The sequence below is a fragment of the Alosa alosa genome, chromosome 21, assembly GCF_017589495.1.
Source record: "Alosa alosa isolate M-15738 ecotype Scorff River chromosome 21, AALO_Geno_1.1, whole genome shotgun sequence".
In the NCBI taxonomy this organism is placed as follows: domain Eukaryota; kingdom Metazoa; phylum Chordata; class Actinopteri; order Clupeiformes; family Clupeidae; genus Alosa; species Alosa alosa.
The window spans coordinates 6,112,574-6,137,892 of NC_063209.1; the positions used below are offsets into that span (position 1 = coordinate 6,112,574).

The 25,319-nt window shown below is 40.7% G+C and overlaps 1 protein-coding gene across 2 annotated transcripts in view; it reads left to right on the plus strand.

Annotated features, from left to right (window-relative positions):
- The first annotated feature begins 8,925 nt into the window (after positions 1 to 8,925).
- nlgn3a (neuroligin 3a) overlaps positions 8,926 to 25,319 on the plus strand; it is a 111,627-nt gene continuing 95,233 nt past the window's right edge. For both annotated transcript variants that reach the window (XM_048231228.1, XM_048231229.1), the window contains exon 1: positions 8,926 to 9,145. The gene's annotated coding sequence lies outside the window, so the exon portion shown is untranslated. The remainder of the gene's footprint in view (positions 9,146 to 25,319) is intronic.

The following is a 25,319-nucleotide window of genomic DNA, read 5'->3' on the forward strand; positions in this document are numbered from 1 at the left end:
AAATAGAAACTTAACAGCCTCTGTGGCACATGTGTTTTGGCTTTATTGAAAAAAAATATAATCTTTGGACTAATTACTGAAAATAAAGATGGATTTTATAGTGCAGTTATAGATGCCTGACTCATTTAGCTTCTCATTTGTTCATAATTAAATGTCTATTGTGATGCTTTCTGCCATGTCCAAGAATATGAGGCATGTATCAATTAATGTTTATTTTTTAGCCACATAGAAACTTTATCTAAGGTGATCAACACTGAGGCAGAATGCCATTGAATGAGAAATGCAGGAGGGTCTGTGGAGAATCTGTGGCCTCTGGTGGCTGTCATAAAGTTCTATATCAAAACTATTTTTTTAATGAAAATGTAGTTTATAAGGTGTTGTACTTTATCTGCATAGCTGTTTGAATATCAATATCCAAAAGGAAACTGGAAACTTAGAAAACCGATTTACACAGAGCCCATTACCAGATAGTGGTGGTTCCATCCCAGCTATGGTTGCTTGATTGTTTATGCCAAAGTAAACACAGGCTAGGAATCCCAGTAGATGTAAGAAGTCTATGTGTGACTACTTTAACACATCAGTATAGATGGAAGTCTTGCATTGCCTACATCCAGTAAAGCTTGAGAATCACCTTGAGAGCACCTGACTGCTCTGAGTTTATCACAACCTTTCCCACTCTTGAAAAATTGCATACATTCTGAAAACTTGAATACATGCAAAAATTGCATTCTGAAAATCTTGTTGTCATGTGTAATTGATAAATAAAGACTGGCTATTACATAGTAACTAGAGGCACAAAAACACAAAGACGTGTTTTAAGTCCATGATGGGACCCATGATCAAAACCCAGATCAGAGAGACAACCAGGAAGACCTCAAACTGAGAAGCCCACTGACTGCAGCTGAGTAACACGTCAGGGCCCATCTCATACAGAATATCAAAGATGATTCAGCACATAACAAAGACAAAGGCCCCTTCAAAGGAGCCTTTGTGGCTTTTGTTTGATGTCAGGTTAGGTTGATGTCAGTCAAGCACTCGCAGGTTAATGTGTGAATCACAGGGGGACCAGCGGATAGCCCGCCGCACCCTTTTGGAGGACCAGCCGGGACAGATAACAGGTGGGGAACAGACGTCCTCTGATTCGGTAGATCAGATCTGATTTGGCTCAGGTCGTTTGGACGTGGACATGTCTGGTGGTTCAGCGCTCTGAGCTCTGTGGTGCTTCTTGTGGTCGACTCCCTGATACACAGCAGATGGCGCTCTTCTCTCACGCTTGGACCCCTAGCCTCTGCCTGTGAGTCTTGCTCTCTGTGACTGGAGGAAATCATCCTCACAAAAATCAGCTGTAGCAGGCAGCCTATTATGTGGATCCACACAACCATTTTAAGCCTAAAATACAGTCAGAAACTCTCCTCGACAGCTGTTTCCATGGTGAATTACAGCAAGTGTCCTGAGAACAAAGAAATTTTAATAGTCCAGCACATGAAATGTCACAGCTATGTTGCTCTCAGGCTCCAGGAGGGCACTGCAAAGCAAAGTGTTTCTACAAAGGAGGACCTCGGGGCTACAGCACCTGATAGCTATCTGCTGAGACAGGTGACCAATGGTCCTGCCGGCCTCTGTCATTATTTGTTTTTCAGGGAAGCCAAGGCTCGACACGACACTAAGAGCTTCTAGCCGTCAACGCTGAGCAATATCTCTCCTCTCACACTTTCTCTTGGCAAGGATTGCGTGCAGCAGGTGGTATGCCTCACACTTTGTCCTGGCAATAAAAAATAAAATAGAACAGAATGCATTGTTTCCTGTTTATATGAATTGTTGTTGTTGTTCCCTTGCTTGAAGTATTTATTTGTTGCAGAGCATAGAGGAAATTAGAATAAACAGCCTGTTTCTATAGTGGATAATCAAAGCAGATAATGTAAAGGCTGCTGCTCAGATGAGGTCAACAAGAGCCAATGAATTGATCATTTTACCTCCTTACACAGCTGAGATTACAGTTAAACCCTCTCAAGTGCAGAATGGGCAATAGCTCAATGTTTGTGCAAGGCTCTCTCTATCTATCTGCTCTCAGTATTTGAAAGAAGAGCCTGTCAGCTGCAGCAGAGTGTGTAACTCCTTTGTTTTTACAGGAGAGGAAAACACACTTCATCTAATATTCAATTTGTGATTTCAGCTCACCATATACTGTACATCTTGATTCGCTCTCTTTACTTTCAGCCTGGCTTACATAAAATCTTTCCTTGATTCAAAGAATAATTTCAGGTCGTCCGCGGCAAGAGTGTCTTCAGTTGCCTAGCAACTCCAGCCCTAGCAAAGACTAACTTGGTGCTGCTGTCTGGTTTGTGAAGGTAATTCAGGGGGCAATCTGATTTTAAAATAGGCTTCATGTGGGCGGGACCTGAACTTTACATCACTGTTGCTGTGGGCTAGTATACCCATTTTGGACTGGATGGCTTGTCGAGCTGGATAAGAGGATGTTACTATTATTATTCCCCTAATAAGAACACCTGAACGATCGCCTCTGAATGGCATTCTCACTACACCCAGGGCATGTGTTACCTGAGAGCAGAGGTGATGTTCAATGGAACCCGAGTGAGACTGACTCTAAGATGAATCAGAGTAGAATCTTATTGCATGTAATAGTAGACTCTGTGACTGTGAATCAAAGTGCAGCGGAACTTGCTCTTTTGCTGTCATCACCGATGACCATCATAAAAGCAAAATTGTTTTTATTGGACCAGATTGTGCCTCAACATCCAATTAGGAAGAAGATAAAAAGGTTTTATCAGTCCATGGAATAAATCTGTATTTATTGTTGCTTTGTACTCTCAATTATGGATGCATTCTGCTTGCCTCTGGCAAAACTTTAATTTCATCCAGCCAGCCACGCCAGACCTTAGTTCCTGCACATTTTGATAGAAAGCACACACAGGCGGCCCAGACTGGAAATGTTTGGATCTAATAGCCTGGTCTGAAGCAGTTAAATTTTGGGTGTTAAGTGTTATAATATTGTGTGAGCTTTTTCCAGTACCAAGTAACTGCAATGCAATGCAAAAGATGCCATTATAGTAATCCCACTGCCTGCACTAGAGGGAATGGGGGAGAATTCTTTTGAGCATTTTTTTTTTGGGGGGGGGGCTAATTTGGGCCAATATCATAATTTCCTCATGACTGCCATTGCATTCGTCTCCACTGGGAAAAGCAGGGTTTAATTGCTCATGCTACATGGAGGGTGGAAAATTCAATCAAAGGAGTGTATCATTACAATACAGTTTATTTTTCAGATTTTTTTCTAAAATACGCAGCAGGGGAAAAAAACAAGTTTATTTTCCATTGGAAACTGACGAAGAGAGAGAGCCGTAGGTATTATCCACTGTTTGTGTGTTCATGCCAGCCCATTCCTGGTAATGGTGGCATCAGAGTGGGTTCGCCATCTGCTTCCTCGTCATCAAGATCAAAGCATGGGAGCAGCCTTTGCCTTTAGTAGACCTGCCCATAGTGCTGCGCAAGAGAATGGCTCACTCTCATTAACATGCCCACCAAAGCCTGAGCCCGTAGCCATTTCCCCCCCTTTTGCCGTGTGTTTCCAGGTTTTCCTGTCTTACTGGGGGTATGCTTTTCTAAAACAATTCTCCGCTGCCTACAGCAAATCACCTTCCCTTTCATGCAGCTCTCCATTCCTGCATTCATTAAACTTTCATACCTGATTTTTTACTTTGATAGCGTATGCATATTGTATGTGAGCGCAGATAAGGCAGGTTTGCATCACGTGTCTGATCAGGTTGGAGACATCCTCCACAGAGTTCCGTAGGGTCAGTTTGCTTCACTGACTATGTATTATCGTTATTTATTTTTTTTATGGACAAGAACAAAAACTACACAGCTACTCTCTTTCGTCTGGTCAAAAGGAAAACATGCTCAGCATACCAAATTTTACACATATCTATTCATGCCCTTTCAAAAGGAAAGGCCCACTTCCTGTAAACAGATCCAGATTGGAGGATGCATGCTTCTTATGCAGCCCTGCATCCCATCCATCCTGTGTGCGTACACCGTCTGATGACTTCCATCAGTGGCAGGACTTGCGTGCAGAGGAGATTGGCTGCGGGGTTAGACTGCAGTGCTGTATTATTCCCTCCCGTCTGTTTTCTCAGCTCAGAGTGTGGAGAATAAAGCCAAATATGCTCCTCCGGCAACGTCAGACATGACAGCTGCGGTAACACTACACTCTACAGTTTTTCCGGGCTTTGGAAACAGCAGGTCTGTGAGCATGACAGTTGAGGTAAAAGGGTTGACTGAATGGCAACTCCATGTGCAAATTGACTGAGGAGATTAGTGCCCCACTGCATGTGATATATGATATATTATAGTCTGGATTAATTTTAGCCTCAAAACGGTTCTCTCTCTCCTTCTGTCTCTCTCTTCTTCTCTCTCTTCTTCTCCTCTCACACATGTTCCCAGATGCACAGCTCTCCTTTTGCCTCCTAAAATCACTTTGTCACATAGTGATGCATCATTTCACATGCTAAATTTTTAAAAAGTGGGACTGGAAATCCTTTCTGAGCATGCAATATCCATTAGAGAGAAAAATTATTCATGTGATTCATGTGCATTATTCATCAATTGATGAAGAAAAATATGTCTCCCTTACTTCATCACTATTGTCATCCATTCACCGCCCAATCTTTTCAGGATCGGTTCTTCAATTTACTAGGGGTTCTCAAGTGGCCTCTGCAGGACACATCCTAGGTGAGGGAAATGATTTCAGAGTGTGTGGTGATGGGATTTCAGAGAATCCTCCATTCCATTTCAATAAAACATGCCATCCTCTAAAAACCCCACCTCATATCATGAAAACTTTTTGCATATAGATTCTCTTTTCGTGACTGCATCATCAGTGCTCTGCCTTCCCCTTATTCACAGTGTGAGCCTGTGTTTATGTAACCTGTATCAGATATCAGTTTTGTCACCTGCAAGCACAATGACTGTAAAGCTTGTTTCATTTCAACAGTGATTCATATAGAGCCATTCCAGTGCAATACAACTAAAATCTCCAATTCTCCTATTATCTGTATGAATAACTTTTACGCAATGTTGCACAAGGGGGTCCGATCTTTATGAGCTGAATAGAGGTTACTGGAAGGAGGTGCTAATTACTGGTTTATGTGCAGTGTAATATAACAACCCATAAAAATTGCACATACACATGAATCAACCTTGCATATGCTAAGCAACCATGATCTAAAGCTGTGTTGTACACGGGCAACAAATGCATAAGTTATAACTCGGAATTTACCAGTGTTGTGACTGCAGTCGCTCCCTCCCCATCCGCATTTTGACAAAAGGAACAGATGGAGCCTTTGCAGGTGGGAGATTCTCCAGCTCGCTCAGCTCCCAAGGAAACGGGAGAGAAATTAAGCTGCATGTCTATTTGAATATCCTCCACGCGGCAGGGTCCCCGGTATCAGCGTTTGATGGTGATAAATGGATGTGCACAGACGCTAATCAGGAGTGCGCTTTGGAGGATTGACAGCATTGGATGATTGTTACTTTGACTAATCTAAAGGCTTTCACCCGACAGATATGGTGTATGAAAGAGGTTCTTCATTAACCTGCAAACACACACAAGTTCAGTGCAGTGATCTGTGTCAGGGTGGTGGGTCAATTACATGAGTGTGTATGAGATATTTTTTTAAAAATGTGGGGGTGGGGGTTATAGAGGGATAGATAGACTGTGAACTTGACTTTGGTGAAAAATTTGGATTTTTCCTTTGGTATGTAGTTAAATTTTTCTTCCACCTGCTCTTTAAATTATGTTTGTCCAGCTTTCTTTTTATAGCATGACTGTGCCCTACATACAGCATATCATCCACCTGTCCTTTGTATTACAGCCTGTTTGACTTGAAGCTATTGGTATAAGGTATAGGGATACAGACAAATATGCTATTTAGATCAACAAAATGTCTTTTTATGTTTTATTGTTCAGGTAATCTTTATTATAGCTGTCAACTGCCGTTTATGAAACCATTCGGTTTTTCATGGCATTGTGGTTCTTCCTTCCTGGCTCTCTTTGAGACCCCATTTTCACCATGCAAGCTGAACAAAGTGTTTTTCCTCCTCCCTGCGCCTGTGTCTAAGAATCACAAGAGTGTGCCACTAGAGTCACTGCGTCACCTCGGTGGCTCGTCACTTGGCAGAACACTGTCACCTCAACCTGCGTATTCATGAGTCATGCTTTTCTACTGTAGGCTTTGGATGCATGTCCAAACAGCATCCACAATAACCTCCTCTGTGAGCCATAGTGGTTTAGGTTCGCTACATGTAAATCTTTACAGGGAGATGAAATGGAAGGCTCTGACAATAGAGTTGCAGATCTCTGTTGTCCATTTCCTGCCAGCATCTCTGCTATTTTCCCCTATCATCAACTGAAATATCTGCTCTTATCCCCATATGTCTGAAAGCTCAGCAAGACCTCTGAAGTCCATGTTATTGTTTACTCATTTCAGAGCTTCCCATAACACTGCAGTGATGGCACACACTGCAATTTCATGCCCTTCTGTAGCGACACACACTAAACCAGGATTGAGAGACTGCTTTAGGATGGGTTATTGTTGACAGGGATGGTGGTCAGCTTTTTGCAGCTGCATTTATTGCCAGCTCCAGGCAGTGAGTCTTTAATGGGAAAACTGTGCATTGTAAATGTCTTCCTTTTACAGTTGGACCATGAAATATTTCAAGGATGAGGAATATTGTGTTAACACATGGCATGGCCAAATGAAATAATCCGTCATTAGTGAAGATAACGTGCTTTTTGTGAATACTGAACAGTTCAATGCAAGCTCAGTGATTTAAAAAAAAGAAAATGTGGTCATTGGTTCAGTAAGCAGCCTTTTGATCAAATTGTTAATTAGCAACATTACATCTGAAGCTCGCTGAGAGACTGAGACCAGTAACAGAGCTGTTTGGCATACTATTCGCCATCCCAGCAAGATGTGCTAATCATGTCAGATGAGCCAAACAAATAGTAATTTGTTAAAAATTGACGCATTAGTAACACACTTTTGTACACATGCATAGAGATATGGAAGATAGCTTACGAGGTCTGCTCAGGGGGAACAGAGGAACTGTTTAGTGGAAGGTAGGCAGCCCAGTGCACTGATTTCATCTCCAGTTCCACCTGTGATGCCCTGCTCACTGACATTGGCGTATTGCATTCTGGGAACCCATCTGGTGCCACCACTGACAGGAGGAAACCTGCTAATTAGCTCACTCTTTAAAGGGGTTGGGCCGTGTTGAATCCCCAGCTGTCATTAAACACAGTCAGAGACCAGGGGAAGAAGTCAAGGCAAGCACAGGGGGATGGAGTGCTCTAATTCTCCTTCTTATGATGGAGGGGGGAGGGGCCCGGGGAGTCCTCTTATGTTTAATGCCCATGCGAACCCACGTGAAGCATACTGCGATGCACCCTATTCAATCCCATCCCAGTCTGTGTGTACGAATGGGGAAGAGAAAGGCAGTCCAATATTGTGCTCTCTCTCTCTCTCTCTCTCTCTCACTCTCTCACTCTCTTGCACACACACAGACATCTTAGTCTTCAAACTACAGCTCTGGAGCTTGATTGTGTCTGCCAAATGCATCAAGCACACAAACTAAATAGATTATATGTAATGGGGGAGGAACTGTGGTACAAAAAACAACAATCAGGGGCGTTCATCCAGGACAAAAGAAACTGATGAATACCATCCTCAGCCTCCTTAAACCCACAAATGACGGCACAAAAATATCTCAACATCCTGTGGGCATTGAAGTCTGGAGGCGCCTGGACTCTTAATATGTACACGACTGCGATTTACCTTAGTCTTTCAATAAAAACATTGAGGGAAAATCAAACCTTGAAGGGAGGCAAATGTATTCTAATAAAATATTGTATCTTATATTTTATATTTAATAATCTATACTGTATATTTTACAGTATAAATGAATGGATGTGGAGTTCACCACGTGAAACTGGGCATGCTAGGACTACTGTAGGAGAGTCTATAATTACATATAATTACAATTCAGTCATTTAAAACTGTTGCTGTTAAAGACTGCAACACCACCTCTTAGTCCATCAAAGAGCACACACAGAGAATTGTCAGTCTTGAACTCCCTTCGGGGAAGCTGTTTACATACAGGGCACTCTGGGACACTCTCATTCAATGATCAAATTACTGTTTTATCCTGGCAGCCCCATAGCAGCCATTCAGATCCAAATGACTTCAATCTAAGCTTTCTGTGGCGCTCTGCACAGGCAGGCGTCCGTCTCTGTGATTCTACACAGGCATAAGCAAAGACTCTCTCCAGCCAATCACATGCCACAGGGGTAGTGCCATAGAGCAGTCCACCCATCTGCATGAGCCAACTATGTAATTAGCATTCTGGTGGACCCCTCATAGACTACACAAACAATAAATATGTAAATACAAACAGAACAGGAACCATTGCTTGCCATGCCTTTTAGTGTAGCACTTGTCCATTATTTTCACAGTCATAGACTAGGCTATAATTCAGGGCATATGTACTACTAATGAATCTGGCACAGCCCCTGCATGACCATTAGGCTACTAATAAGGTACATGTTTTGTGTGTATCTTTTTTTCGTAATTTAGGCCCAATGTAAATATTTCATTGCACTGTAATGATATTGCATCATGACAATGTACAGAAATACACTGAAATAATTAGTTACCACTCAGAGGCTAATAATTGATAGAGAGAAGTCTCAAGCACAGAGGCCCCAAAGTTGCTCGCTCCCTGTAAAAGAAGATTCGATGTGCCTGTGGTTACCTAGTAACCCGCGCCTCTGTTGGCGCTGGCGCTCCCGAGTACCAGCAGTGTCCGCGCGGCGCGCACCCGACAGCTCGTGTTGAGACCTCACGAGCAGGCAAGGCATTGGGGACGGTAGTACTCCATAGGAGAACAACGCTGAAAATCTGAACGGAGTGTCAATAATGAAACATCGTTTCCGCTGCAACCGACCAAGTGAATTCCACCCACAGTAGCATAAAATGAAATCTGAGAGAAATGCTTAGGATTACAACTAGTAAAAAGACTTCTACTGAAACAAAATACCAGTAATGGATTTGATAGTTCGGCAAAACAGGTGAGACATATTTTAGTGGTCTTTCGAAAGATGTAAGCTACATGTTCTGGAGTGTAATGGTCAGTATGTCGGCTCGGTGGTGATAAGAGTTAACTCAGTATGCGTTAGAGATTTATCTGGCTATCTGCAGTGCATTATTGTGTTACGCATCAAATGAAAACCATTTCTACCCTGATAGCGTCAGCAGAAAATGAATTGATAGCGAAGCTATTTTAATTTTAATAACGGTTAAATGACTGCTTGTTGCCTGAGCATCTTGTTGTTTTGCCATAAATGTGCGAGCAGCTTAGAGACAACTAAATCCTTCTGCTCAAAGTTAAATGGCAGGGTCGCATGATGCGCTCCATTTCAACCATGTGCCGGCTAAACTACAGTATATTCCAGTTGAATTGGAGAAATTATACCTCGCTACAAAGAGGGAGACAGCACTTGTTACTTAATTGGATTACACAGGCCCACCTTACATTTTCCATCGTTGTCCGTTTCAACACGTTTTCGGTTATGTGTATTTGACTTTGAACTGTGGATTTGTATTGCAACCGGTATCAGACTAGGTTGTAGCCTACTCTTGAAACTCGCGTGTCGTTTTAACGATGAGATTAGACTGTGTTTGTCCTCTCTGCCATTAAATACGGTGATCTGTTTTGTGTAGCCTAGTGTTTTTGGAACAGAATAAATCACAGGCTTTGTAATTATGTCGTTATACCAGTCTGGTTGTCAAAATCATTACTAATATTTTCTGAAGTGCAATACCGACCAGCCTGCATATGTTTTCCAAATACTACACTTCTCTCAAAGTCCTACAGTTCTGGTTCTTTGCACGACTATTATGAACATGATCAAAATGATCAAATCATGTGACATAGGCTGCACTTCAAAATCGACTTGCTGCATCGGTGTTATATACTGCCCCGATATTAGACTTCTGAAGGAACCTTAAACTGGCAAATTTCAATGCAGTGCTAGGCTGTGGGAAAATAGCAAGAATTTGAGCATACATTCATGAACCACAATTAGGCTAAGTTAAGAGGAAGAGCCTTAAAGCAAAATATTTGATAAAGGCTGCACTGTTTTTATCCCGATGTCAGTCCCATATTGTTGCGTTCATTTCAAGAGGCGCAGCTGTCTTTATTAACAAACAGCTACATTGTCACCCAGAAAGACCAAGAGATGAGAGAAGAGTAAGAAATGCAAGCCACAAAGTTGTCGTGGTGATTTTGAGAATAAGCAGTTGTTTGCCATTAAGTGAAAGCTATTGGTAAAAGGAATTCACAGTGTCACAGTCGATGTTTCTCAGGACTTATTTAGTCAATCCCCTGCGATGGAATCATTCGCATAGAGCTGTATCGTAAAAATATTGTTTACAGATGTTGGCTAGACATTTCATTTTTATGAGCAGTATAGCCCTGGAAGTTTGTGATTTGAGTCACTGTTGATTTGGGTTGCTAAATTTGGTCTTTTTAATAGATTGCCATTCAAGCCACCTTTTCTTGTTAATTCAATGAACACATTTATATGGCGTGGCATTTAGCATCTTGTGAAGGATTATGCACGGTGCTGCCACTGAATCCCCTCTTTTCCCCTGTCTTTATTCGTATTCTGGCCTCGTAAACAGGTCTTCTCCACGTCCCCTGCTGCTTTAAATCCAATCCCTACTCACATACTACAACTCTTGTTATTTTCTTTTAAGGTGGCCTACTCATATGATGCACACTAGAGCAAATTTAAATATTTCTGTGTTTAATTCACATTTGAATACTTTCGTCAATGTCCATTGAGTGAACTGTCAGAGTTCAAATTCGTTGTTTTTTATAGTCCAAATTGTTTGCTGGTGAAATGTAGCCTAGGCCTGTCTTACACAACCAGTTAGATTTTAACAAAGGTGTTGTTATAGTTCAGAGTATATGTTGGAGAGACCTTTACAACAGGTGAATCACAAGGCTCATTTAGAATACAGTCATTTGTATAATTATGTATCTAAAAACAGATCTAGCCTGTCAACGATATTCTTTTGCTCTTACAGGGTCTAATGTTGAAGACAGGCCTAAATAGCATCCCAGAACTGATTCTTTCAGGTGGCAAATAGGTTTTGTAATTTCAATCTCTGTGGAAATGGTAATAAATGTCATCCATTGCAGTGTTTGTATGAGATGTTTACCGAGAACAAATAAGTGTGTCATTTGATATTCTCTCTTGGTCTAATGTGTGTGTGTGTGTTTATGGTTTGTTTGGGTGTGTGGTTTTGGATTGTTGTAAGTAATACCTTTTATTCAGTGTCATGTGCGTATTGATTTCCTGCAAATTCTGCAACCATACAAGTGGACATGAAGGATGTCCTCTTCTGGTGAGGTCAAACTTGCTTGTTTGCCACCACCCCCACCTTTACTGACCTCTACCACAAAGCAACATTGGACACATGCCATCTTAATGCTCAGGGCCATTTTGAAGTAGCCTTTCCATTTAAGCTCGAAATGTCCGACAAATTACGTGTTGGTGTCTCAAATAAGGTGTGAAATTGGTGAAAACTAGGTATTCGTTAGGCTGTGTGGAAATCCAAAAAAAATCTGACGTATTTTAATTACAGGTATCTGTCTTGTCCTTGGAGGTTAATTAAATTGCTGGTCTGCAACCACACTCATAAGGCGTTTGCACTTGGAGCATGTTGGGACGTCACTGTAGTTTACCATGTGAGAGATGAGAAGCAGGTGCTTTCCCTTGTACTGAAGTATCCTGGATTGTAGTGTCTTTTCCCTGTCAAAGAACTTTATCTGAAAGCATTTCTTTGTCTTTTTCTTGCTCTCTCTCTCTCTCTCTCTCTCTCTCTCTCTCTCTCTCTCTCTCACACACACACACACAGACAGACACACACACACATCTCTCTCTCACTCTCTCTCTCACTGTCTGTCTCTCTTTCTCACACTCTGTGCTTTTATCCTTCACATATCAAATGAAAAGTTGTATATTAATCCCTCTTAACTTGAAGGCGCTATCACTGAGCTTGTCACTTTAGAGCTCTTCTCTCAGAAGATGTATTTTTATGCATGTACTGTAGAATGCACACACAGACAGACAGAAAGACAGATACTTCTGCACATACAAGGAAGACAGTTACCAAAGGAAGAATGTCTATAAATGTGATTAGATCAGTGCAGTTAATACAAAAGTACATGGTCAAGGCTGCTGCTCATTGTCTGTCTCTTAACATTGCCTCCTGTGGTCCCCTAAGACTTACTGTCAATTGAAAAGGTCAACAAGGCTAAGGCCTGACTTAACATGGATAAAATTGAATGTGTGCATGCCAAAGATCTTGTACTAAAGATCAAAGCAGCTTTAGCCATTCTTCTAAGTTGGTAAATAAGTAAATGGGTTTACAGTTGATGAGCCGCATGATTTGTGCTTGAGGTAAGGATGCTATGGATTGGGAAGCCCAGAGATATCGGAGATGGGAAGTATAACATGTTGAGGGTAGGACTATATGTCTGCTTTATAACCCTCGCATGGCATGTGTGATGCCACGAGAAAGTAACAGGAATGGAATTTAAATTTCCCTTGACAGCATTTCCCCGACCTTGTCTCAAAAGATCTCTTATACTCAACGTTAAGTCCCCCCTAAGCTTTTCACTTCCCAAAAGGACAAGGCAGTCATTGTCCCTGACCCCCTATATATTCCATCCCAAAGGAGGATATCATTATCTTTTATTTTGTGTTTGCTAGTGAAAGGCAACTCTTTTCCGCTTTGCTCTTATTTAAACTCACATTTACATTTCTATGGCCAAAATAAGATGTTTTTGTATTCTGTAACAGGAGAAATAGCATTTTCATAGGATTTATGCATGGGAATAAGAGCAAGATTCAAGCCTTGTACAGGGGAAGAAAGAAATCGAAGGCCATTTTCAATAATCACTCGCTCATATGCACATGTGTTTGCAGAGAGCTAGGATGGAATCATTACGGGGATCTATAAGATGTTGCCACTTAAAATGTAAATGATGCCAATCCCAAATGCTTAGGATATTGTACTCTGTCTTATTAATTGTGGTCAGTGTCTCTCAGAGCTGACAAGGCAAAAAAGGCTCAAATCTTTCCAACTTAAGTCAAATCAGTGTACTTCACTGAATGCCAAGGGAGTGTGTCTGTAATCCTGTCATCTATGGCAATGGATATTGCACAGTTGAGTAATGACTAAAGGACACATCTCTGCTCGTCGGGTCCAGATGGAACGCATTAGTAGTATTGTAAAACATATCCCCTAAACGTCAATACTGGTTTCATTTAAAAAGTGAAGGCCCAGGAGCAGAGTCACGCCAGAGTCATGCCCATATGGCTAATGGTCATTGACTGATGCATATGCAGTTCAGCCGAGGTGCAGCCATTTGAGATCAAATGACAATTATATCTGGATGATGGGGAGTAGGAGGACTGTCCTGCCACCGCCGCAAATGAGACGGCCTGTCTAGCTAGCTAATGGCATTCTGTTTCAAATGAGTGTCCTATGCGTTCGGAGCAGGGCTGCGTTTGGAAATCGGGTTCATTCTTTTTTTCTTTTTATTTCTTTTTTTTTTAAATCTCGTGCCTGTAGCTGACTGGAAATACGGGTGAATATAAATGATATAGTGTCCTGAAAATCACGTTTCTGCAGAGGAGTTCTCTGGTGTATTTACACTGATTGTTATTCTGTGTGAAGTTCATACCTCTGCAGAGAAGACAGGAGCTTAAATCAAGGACAGAGCATGTTGTACAGTGGCAGCCCCACTGCTATTTTGGATTGTACTTTGCTTACCAAAGATGGATGTATTTTTAAAAATGCATCACTGTGCATGCAGGAGAGGGGAAGACCAAGGCAGGGGATTTTAGGTTGTATGGTGCATGCAGCTATAAGGTACATTACACAACATTAGTTCACCTTCACTGGGAAACCCACATCTACAGTAATACTCACCTTTACATGGGACAGCTAAAGTTGTACGTTCCTCCCTCAGCATCCAGACTTGCATGTTTCTTCCTGGGTGAAGTATATTGTGTGTATAACAGAAATAACCTGGAAGCTAACTTGAAAAATGAGTGTCTGGTACAGCATAACCTGCAATCTCACCTCTGCTCATAACATTCATTCATCACTCAGCAACACGTAGGCCAGTGTCCTCCACCAGAGCACGAGTATTGTACAAGTGCTTTTCCGTCACTGGACATTTGCACTGCCTGTGAGCAATACAGTGACCTGTTCCCTGGCGTAGAGAGCCACTTGCATTCTCTTGCAAAATGGACAGCAGCACACATTAGGATGCATCGTGGGCTTGTGTTTAATCTATAAAATAATGCAGACTACTATAGATGACCAGATTACTACTTTAGATGACCAGATTACTTCTACAGATTACTAGATTACAACTATAGATTACCAAATTACTACTATAGATTACTAGATTACTACTATAGATTACTAGATTACTACTGTAAAATAAATCAGACAAGTACCCAGAATTTTACAGTATCATATTAAATGAGCAGTTTGTGATATTAAGTTTCATGGTTTAAACTTTAAAAAGTGTATTATTAGTTGGAGCAGATCTTTTTATTGAAGGTTATTCTATTAATTACCCATCATTTCAGTGAAGAAGGGCATTCCCCTCTACAGGAGGATAGTTACTGGATAAATTAGCAAGGATAAGGCCTAGTGACTGAACCCAGGGGCTATCAGAGATCCTAAGGGGCAGGCTTTTAAGAAGCTTAGTGAAAGCTTGCGGTATGAAGACATGACATGGAACCCTGTAAATGGGGCGCATTTGAGTGCCTTCCATCAACCTATATGTGGGTCACAATCATCAAAAGCTTAATCCTATTCATGTTATTCGTTCTACCCATTAATTTACTTTTTGAAAGGGGTCTTTAGAGACTGCACATATTGTTCACACACCAGGAGAGTTGCTGCAGAGAAAGAGGAAATAGTAGGACATTTCACACTTATTACGAAGATAGAGAAGTCATTATGGGATGTCTGAAATGCTTACTGCCTTTTTCTATTTCTTTATTTTCGCTCCTTATCTCTTCATGTGTGTGGGTGTGCATATCTGCCAATGTCTGCAGCTTGTGAATGTGTGTGTGTGTGTGTGTGTGTGTGTGTGTGTGTGTGTGTGTGTGTGTGTGTGTGTGTGTGTTCTCGCATATCTGTGTTTTATGCACCAGCAGTGCATGTTCCGGTTTACTGTAAGTAGAAAGTTTGTAGTGATCCCACTGAATTAAAGCGCGTAGATGGCACAAGGGAGACAATTAAAAACTGACTCGCCTTACACTGTATTTGCGTTCTCTCCCCAGCCATCAGACTTTATTCACTCAAGAGTCGAGCGGTAAAGACCCCTGGTAGTGTTAAAAAATTAACAGGCGAAAGCCACAGAGTCTCGTCAGACATGAGCACAAAAGAGGCAGGCCAAGATGTTGTGACACACACATGCCATGTGGAATGGAGGGATAGATGGAATGCCACAGTGTCACGGTAACCTCGTTACACAGACAGATTGCAGATTTAAATATTTTAAATCTCAGATAGCGCACAGGGAAATAAAAATGACTGCGGTAATGCAGCAGATTAATGAACTCTCATACTGGGCAGCTCCTGAAAGCATGGACACACACACACACACACATACACACACACAAACACACGCACACACACACACACACACACACACATACACACGCAAACTATGCAAACCACCTCCACCTTCTGAAAGCATGGACACACAGACACACACACACACACACACACCATATTATGCAAACCACCACAACCTGACTGAATTCTGCAACCGAACCGACAACACAACACAAATAATTGTCTTTAAAGCCATCATCCACAGCTGAACGTGAAAGAATATATGAATTCAAGCAGGCTTGAGTTTCACCAATTCAGAGCATGGCAGCATGGCTTATGCTGTGTGATATCTCAGGTGCGTGAGCATCATGCACTCAGCCCTTTAAATAGTTTTGCATCTCCTCCGGCAGTTTAGTCTTTGGAGTGATGTCGGCGTGAATAAAGCTTTCAGCTTTGACGCAGCCTATCACGCTTTTCAGCGGCAAGCTTCTTTTATGTGTTTTGCACCTGAAGATATCTTTTAAGCCATTACCAGGATTTGACTCAGGACAGGGATCTAGAAAAATGCTGTAAGCTACTGGTACTGATGCTACAGATTGGGAAGAGATAGGAGGAGGAGAATCTTGTCTGGGCTTGGACTTAATCCAGATTCTGTAGCCCTTGCAAAGGCAACCCATTTCTACGGAAATATATCTCTAACTTAGCACAGTTAAATGAATGGCTGAAAAATATTTGATGATATAAATTGCTTAGTGTTTGGAGCCCATAAATAAACTGCACCATTTATGACTCATCTCGGCCCTATGGGAAGGTTTCTGGAGGTGGAAACACTCAGGCGTTTTATGGTGTAGTTTATAAATAATCACTGGGTCTATCAAAGTCAGGATTGTATTGTATTGGTAGTAACATTTATCTGCAACTGATGTCTATTTTTAGCTCCATTTTTAGACCAGGTTGGCAGAGCTTCACATTACCCTTTGAAGGTACTGATACTCCTTCATCAAGCTTACAGGCCATCTGTGCCCATATTCCTCCCTAAATGAACCACACTCAACAATTAAAATATTCCCAAATGACATTATCTGGCGATTTAAATGGGAACTTTAAGCGTAAAGTGCAGGTTCCAGGAAATTAATTAGATATTAATCTTCACATTTTAACAGAAAGGAAATGAAAGGATGGAAACTGAGGACATTTGATTTTTTTTACTCCACAAAGTCTGTAAACTTTCAGGCTTGTTTGGGTTTTTGTTTCAGACAAAGGTAAGGAACGTTAGCCAAAATAAACACAATTCTTCATCAGCCAAAAAACAGCTCATTTGAACATTGACGATTTTGTCTCACTTGGTTCTACCTCCAGGGTTGTGTTGGTGTGTTGATAGTAAGAAATATGTCTGAGTGTTTTACAACTCTACTGCTGCACTACCTTCGGAACGGTCTGTGCTTCATTTAATATTAGATCATACTTGTCTTATATTTTCTGATCAAACTTTTAATCTCTCCGTACAGTCTGGTCTGAATCATTGAGATAAAGGATTTCACAATATAATCCATTCATTTAACTAATATAACAGTGGATTGTTATTTGCACTTTAATCAGACAGCGATCGATATTCAGATCGGATGCTCAAGTTTTTATTATGATTGTTAAGGACAATCATCTGGAGTCAAAAACTGAATCTTTTACATCCTATTTCATTTAGACTACAGTGCTACAGTGTGAATTTATTAAGGTTTGTGTGCAGGCTGTTTGTGCAGGTCTTGAGAAGTATGGAATTATGAAATGCTTTTTCCCAGACCTGGTAAATTATGGAAATTTGGGGGGAATCTGGAAGTTTTAGTCAAAGTAATACATACACAAAAAAGCTGACATTGAGAAAATAATGAAGGTCAAAAAACAAAAGTACAAAAAACATCCTTAAAGAACAAATTATCATGTTGCAAAAGGTCTGGAAAATGTTAGGAATTTTTCTTTTGGATACGGGCAATCACCCTGTGTGGATATACCGTCATTTCCCAACTATTAGCCGCGGTTTATACATTTTTTATTTTACTTGCATAAAACACTGTCCTGCGGATTATACACAATGCAGCTAATACACAAGAATTACTGTAGTGAAAACATGAGCAAAAAATGTGGAATGGACATCAAGTGGAAAGGGTTAATTGCTCCTCTCCCTGCTGGATTCTTTAAGTTTGATTTAGAAGCCGATTTGATTTACCTGGTGTAACTTAAAATGTAAATCTCTCAAGCCTGCTTTATGCTATGAGAGATGTGCTCATTCAAATATTCAGTATGATTTTGTTCTATACTCATTAGTGAGACCCTTAACTGAAATGAATCCCTTTGAAAGGCACCCAGACCATAATTAATGTAGTCATGTGGCCTGCAAACACGAGGCTTTAGAATTACAACAGCCTTGGCAAAAGTTTAAAGTAGTCCATCTTAAAGGCAAATAATGTTAGATGTTAAATCTTAGACATTACTGTTATCATTTACTCCACTGTACTAGCAACTGCTAAAGAATGGGCCATGAAATGCTTACTATGAAACTAGCTTTTGAAGTAATATTGGCTTATTAATAGAATCTGCCTCTTCCCATCTCATCTCATCAGAACATAATAACATAAGCTATAACACATGTCATGATCACTTAGACAGGAATCAACCAAAACTTCAAACAGACTAGTAAAGCCATATTGATGTTTCCATTTCACGAAATATATTTTCTGCAAAAAAAAATGCATTCACAGAAAATTGAGTTAATCATTACAATGACTTTAATGTCTATTACAATGACTGTTTGTGAATGTGTCAGTAAAATAAAAAGACGTTTAGGTTAAATACAAATGTGTACTACATGTACTGAATGCAGTCTTTTACAGTAATCAACAGTAGGCTTTTTTGCGTGCTGACCATGTTTCAAATTCAAGTGCCCACACAAACATATTAAGTTACGGACCATATGTCAGTTTAGTCAATTAACTTTAAATAATATTTGACACCTTTCAAAATACTATTCCCGTTGCGCATCAACAATATTGTCAGTGAATTTTAGGCTATAACCGAAAATTAACCAAACCATGATTTCAAAACCAAGGTACACACCAAACCATGATTTTTGTGTACCGGTACACCTCTATAACAAAAACATAACATAAAACTACCAATGATCAAGTATATGTTTCACATTCTGTGACACTACACCGATGACCTTTGTGATATTGTTACTGTAGCTGCTGTACTCGTGGCTAAATTTACCTTGTCTGGCACCATCTGTCACTAGCCATGGCCTTTTCAGATTACAGTGATGTGTAGAATTTTCAGCTCTGAATTAGTTTCCATCTTTGCAACATTCCTTACCAGCATGGAAACATAGCTGTTACAGAGCACCATGACAGTACATGTCATTTTTAAAGAATTCTTCCAAAATACTTAGAATATGTTAGAGTCCTCATACCTTGTAGTTTTGGAGATAATGTTATGTCTTCTCGGCATTCCCTGGATTTGTCGCAGGACTTATCATTGTTACTGATGCAGCCTTACCTCAATATTCAGGTCATTACGAAAATAGCACCATGACCCTCCCCAAGACGTACGCCATGATGAATCGGTGGTTGTGGGTCAGTGTCACAGTGGCTTGGGTGAAGGAGAGACATAAATGGAGTCGTAAATGGAAAGTCCCAGGTTTCTGGCAGTGAGAGAGGAAATCTGGTATCACAGCGTGGGGTGTATTTGGTCATTTGAATGCATAGTTAGGATAGAGGTGTGAGTTGTGAGGGGGTTTCCATATTAATCAAATAAATAGAGAGAACAATGTAAATATAACTTCATATTTAATAACCATGGCTGACATAAGACTTCAATATGAAGTAAATATTTACTTCATATTTAAATATGAAGTAAATATAACTTCATATTTAATAACATGGCTGACGTAAAACACGGCAAAACATTGATATGAAACATAATGAATTTGAATGATTGTAAATGGCAGAACCTGTCGAACAATAGGGGGCGGTCCAACATTCGGCCGCAGTCTCCTCAGCCCTCTGGACACACTACAGAGAAAAACCATCTGTTAAGATGAGCAAGAGCCCAGGTGTTTAAAGACATAATGGCTGTGGGCAGTTCACCTCAGGACTGAAGAGTAAAATATCAGGGCAGAGACAGCGCGGCGCGCGGCGGTAGCCGAGGACTGGAGAGAGTGCGAGAGAAGATAAAAGAAGTGAGAAAAGGAAGAGGCGAGAGAGGGGAAACTGAACATGGCTAAAATGGGGAGGCAGGCGATAGGAGCGCCAGGGTAAGCCTTTTTAGACGAGTGAACATCCACTGATAAAAAAGACTGTAAGAGGAGGCTGAAGTCAGATTGCCGCACCTTGGCTTGGGATTGTTTGTGTTCTGTAGAGCTCTTATGCGGTGTCATTACTGTTCAGTGTCTTCAGAGTTGGGAAGAGAAACCCATACTGTATTTGTCATCGATGTTTCACTGACACTTAATCATAGTCTCCACCTTGTCCCTTGTTCTCTCTTTGCATGTCTCTCTCTCTCTCTCTCTCTCTCTCTCTCTCTCTCACACACACACAAACACACACAACAGGCACAAAATGCAACAAGTTATACACTCTTGTGTTGTAGAATCGTTCATCCCTGACCTAGAAATCCTATCATAGTATAATGGTGTGATTACAACTGCATGTGTTTTGATCTATCAATCTATTTTTTCATGCTGTTTTTAATCTTTGGTCAGTATTCTATTGCATCACATCCTACTGTATATTTCCATGTTGGATGTGACAAAGTTATTTCTAGAATGGGAAATTATATTTTTTACTAGAATCATAGAAATAGCCAGGTCTCTCGTGATACTGTGTCTTCATGAGACCATCTGGAAAGCATTGCATATTTTGATTTATATTTCATAAATTAATAAATGATTAAGGGATGGTGCATTGGTTCGGCAGGATGAATTACAGTCTAATCTCAGCTCCTGCTCCGGCAAGATCTAATATCTTGAGTTGCTTTGAAATATGCCTGGCTGTAATAATGCTTTGGATGAATAGTGGAGTTGGATGAAATGCCCAATCCTAGTGTGTCTCGCGGCCAAAGCTGGGTGACAGGTCTGCTCAGTGGGTCAATTGTTCAGATATGCAAGAAATCCTCCTTTATGCGCGCCAGCGACTTGTTGCCCTGCAGTGGGTACTTGCTCCCCCAGGTTTCTTCCTTTAATATGCTTTGGATTCGATTCAAAGGAAATCATGATAAGTATGTAATATGTGAATAAAATCGACCTAATAAGCCGCATCCCCGCCTTTGTTGCTGGCGGAGTCTTTTGAAACAGGAAGTGGAGAGGCATGAATTGTGAGCACTATCACAAAAGATGTAGGAAATGTGACATATTTCCCGGGGGAGTGTTGTGCTTTGTCTCACTGTGGCCCACTTTCTTCATGCCAGTGCTGGGTTGTCTGAAAAGCGATGAAAGACTCAACTCAAGGGACAGAATTGTAGACTTCTATTTATGAAAGCCACTGAGACTCCACTAATCAAGCTCGGTGACCTTGACTTGGGAGGGAAGTAGTATTTTAAGATTTTTAAGTAATTGAGACAGGTTGTGCCACACACATGGCTGATTAGATTTGGCTGTGCAAAATCGAAGAATGACTCACCTTTTGACTGGTAGAATATACAATCTTGGCAGACTGTAAGAGCAACAGTGTTTGTAAGGGATGAGTCACAGTCTGAATGTTAGTGCAATCCTATACTACCAGATCTCACTCAAGACCAGGTCTTTACAACTCAAAAACACCACTGAGAGACCAAAGAGGGTGGCGTATTTCTCCAATCCCCTTGTAGACACTGAAAGTTAAGACAAGCAACGCTGCAATAAAACAAAACCCATCCCATTTATCTGGGAAGCCCACACAACCTCTGTTCCAGATTTACAGCCTTGGATGCCCTGTGGTACCAAATCTTCTGGCAGCGATTGCCAGGAATATTGATAGGGCCGTGGTTAAAGGGAAGGCTCTGGAGGCTGATGCACAGGTACGACTTACAGAAAAGCACCTTAGTCCATTTGGAATATTTCCCTTTAACAAATCACATATTACATAGAAGGCTCCATGAATTATGGATCACATTGATGCGTAAAACTTTCAATAATTGAAGGCATTTTTCATGCTTGATCCATTTTGTTGAATAAGTGTTGCATCTCTGGATTGTTACGCTAATGCAGGCCTTTGATGCATTATCCTCTGGAGACATTCAGAGAGAAGGAGAGAGGGGGAAAGGAGAGAAACGGAAGGAATGAAAGAAACAAGCAGGAGTGGCAATTAATGCCACGATGCTGCAATGGAGAAGTTCTTTTGTGTTTGTATTCATGTCTTTATTCCTCTTCCTAGTGCAACTTCTGTAGAGTGATGCTTGCTGAGCGGCGCTGAAAAGCAGTCCCTATCAATTTACCTCAGCATTTTCATCTTTCACTTCTCATAAAACATGCAACAGACGGCACACACACACACACACACACACACACACACACACACGCTCGCTCACTCACAAACAAATAAATACACACTCACACACACACATGCTCACTCACAAAAAAAACACACACTCACTCACACATAGAGGCACACACACACAACTCTATTGTTTGTGCTGTCTTGTGTCTTTATGGACCGGAGGGATTAATAGCTGTAATATGTGTCATGCCATTTGACATTGATGACTGGCCACATGCAATTCAACTGCAGCAGGCAGAACAATCAGTCTTGGAGGCAATCGTGGAGGGGAAAAGGTCCAGCCTTGTACTGGGAAGTGGGTCACCTTGTAAGGTTGTGTACCACTGTTGCACCTTTACATGACTGTGCTGGATCACCTGGATGAAAGAGAACTCTACAATAGTGAGTCCTATTGTGGGAATGATCTGATTATTGAAATGTTTGTTTCTCTCTCTCTCTCTCTCTCCCTCTCTCTCTCTCTGTCTCTGTGTGTGTTGTGTGTGTGTGTGTGTGTGTGTGTGTTTGTATGGTAATGCTCATCTTTTTGTCCATCTGTCCTTGTGTCTGTTTGAGTGGATTAAACTAAATGATATTTATCCAACTCCTCATCTTATGAATGTTAAGAGCTGACACAATGGATCTTGCAGGCAAAACCTGTCATTTTTCAAATCTGACCCCTTTGTTTTCTTTTTGAAGAGGGGGGGGGGGCTGCAAATTATTAAGATCACTTTTTTAATCTCTTGCATAAGTACTGTAAATTATATCTTCTGTTATCTTGATAACAAGAATAAGGTACTTTGAAGCTGTTCTGGATGAACACAGATATCTTTATGGTATTTATTCATTATTTTACAAATATGGTATCCTGGGTAATTTATAATGAAGGTAATTGCCATGTCTCGGGGTGATACAGTTGGTCTTACAGGGTGACACAATCCTTCTGGATTGCTTGGTATGATTTGTTAGTTCAGGCATTTGTATTCAACCGACAGCTCCCGGCCTTCTCCCAAGCAAACGCAGTAGTGTCCCCATATCCACAGAGGATAGAACCACGATCTACCACACATAGTAATGAACCAGTAAAACTTGGTTTTGGTTTAAATTTCTATGAAAATTGAAGATATTTAATTCATAAATGATACAAGATGAAATAAAAACAACAATATTGATCAAATAATACAATTGTAACAATCTATTCTAATGAAAACATGTGGCCTCCCTCTCAAATCAACAGGGTTGTGAAGGTTTTGCTTTATCCAATGACAATGGAGCAAGGAAAAATATCTCATACACATTTTTACCTTGTCCCTTCCATCCCTTTGATTTTGTTATGTCTTTGCTTTTTGTTTACGTCCTCCCTTTGATTTAAAAAAAATATGAAGCCAACAATGATTGAATGCACCAAGGCTTAAGGAACCGAGTGCAGGCATACATGAAAAATGAGATGTGCTCAAAGACATACGTTTTGTATTACAGTTTTTCTCGATTGCTTTTACCTGCTTAAGTAAACTGGAACCCACTTGATCTTCATGACTACATTCTTTGCACAGGAGAAGTCATCTCTTGCGAATGTGTTCACACATTTTTCACACCCTTTTGCAAAACAGTTAACACAGGTGTCATTCGAAAGCCCTCAACTCTATTGGTTTTCTCATGCTAAACAAAAGGAAAACATCTTTTCACAGGCGGTATAGATTCCATGCATAAGTCTGAATCTCTGATACACCTGTGTGAAACTCCTTTGCACAATTCTTCAATCAGCAATCATTCATTATACATAACAGATATCTGTTCTGTGTTGCTATTTGCAAGTATGGATATAATGCACATTTGACAAAGTATTGTATTGCCTATTTGGTGGAGAAAACCGTACAAAAGGTGTTTACTGTAGGTTTATTTCGATGAAAGTTGTAGTTCAAGGAAATTTACAGTATCTTGCTAGGTGTTTTGCTGTATGTCTTACATGTCAATGACAATTACATCTTGGGAGGAATGAATATTTTTTTTTTATTCAGTACATTTTGTCTTTTCACAGTTTTTTTCTGATACCAGAAAAATGAGAAAGTAATGGAACAAACTAGATTTTGCATTTTGTTGTCAAGTGTGTAATGATTGATTAAAGACTGTTTTTGAATTGGCAACAAGTTGTAGTGTTTGAAGGCAAGATTTTCTTTTGCTGCATGTTTTAAGTGTTTTGAGAGAGTAACAGCCTTTTGCAAGCAAAATGTGTCATTTTGTCCAGAGTGCTTTTGTTCAGACACGGGTGTTAACTGTTTTGAGAACGTGATGTCACAGTTGACACAGGTATCAAAACGATCGAGAAAAACTGTAAGCACAATGGTGTGGAAAGTAGAGAGGAAACAAGTGAGAGTGGCAGGAATATAAAATGTATACACTATTTTTTCATTTTTCACTTAAGCCTAAACTTAAACTGAAGCCATTGGTGACTGAATCGGAGAATATCATGGCTCCTCTCGACCTACATTTCTTATTGGAACTGGAAGAAGTAGTATTCTAATATTCTAAGTAAAGTGCATTAAGCTCTGTTGTCGCTAACAGTTAGCTTGCCAAGTTGAATGTATGGAATGGGGTTTAAGAGACTGAATCTATGCTTAGAGCGTTAGTCCACATTTATGTTGAAGGAAATTCTCAAAGCCAATTACATTGAGGGGAATCCAGTGCTTTGGGATGTGAAGAAGGGAATTGGTCTGCTTTCATATCTCTCCCCTCTACTTCTATGGAAAAGAGGATTATTCCAAACTACCTCTCCATCCTCTGTTCTTTGGCCTCGTGCAACATTTAATCACATATCATAGCAGTAACTGTCAGGCCAGTAATCGTCCCTTGTCATTTCTTATATGGCTCAGTAAAGTGTCCTTGGGTGAGCCACAGCAGATTGGAAATGCACACCTGTAACATAACAGCCATAGTGTGTGTGAGTGTGTGTTTGTGTGTGTGTTTGTGTGTGTGTGTGTGTGTGTGTGTGTGTGTGTGTGTGTGTGTGTGTGTGTGTGTGTGTGTGTGTGTGTGTGTGTGTGTGAGAGTGTGTGTTTGTGTGTGTGTGTGTGTGTGTGTGTGTGTGACT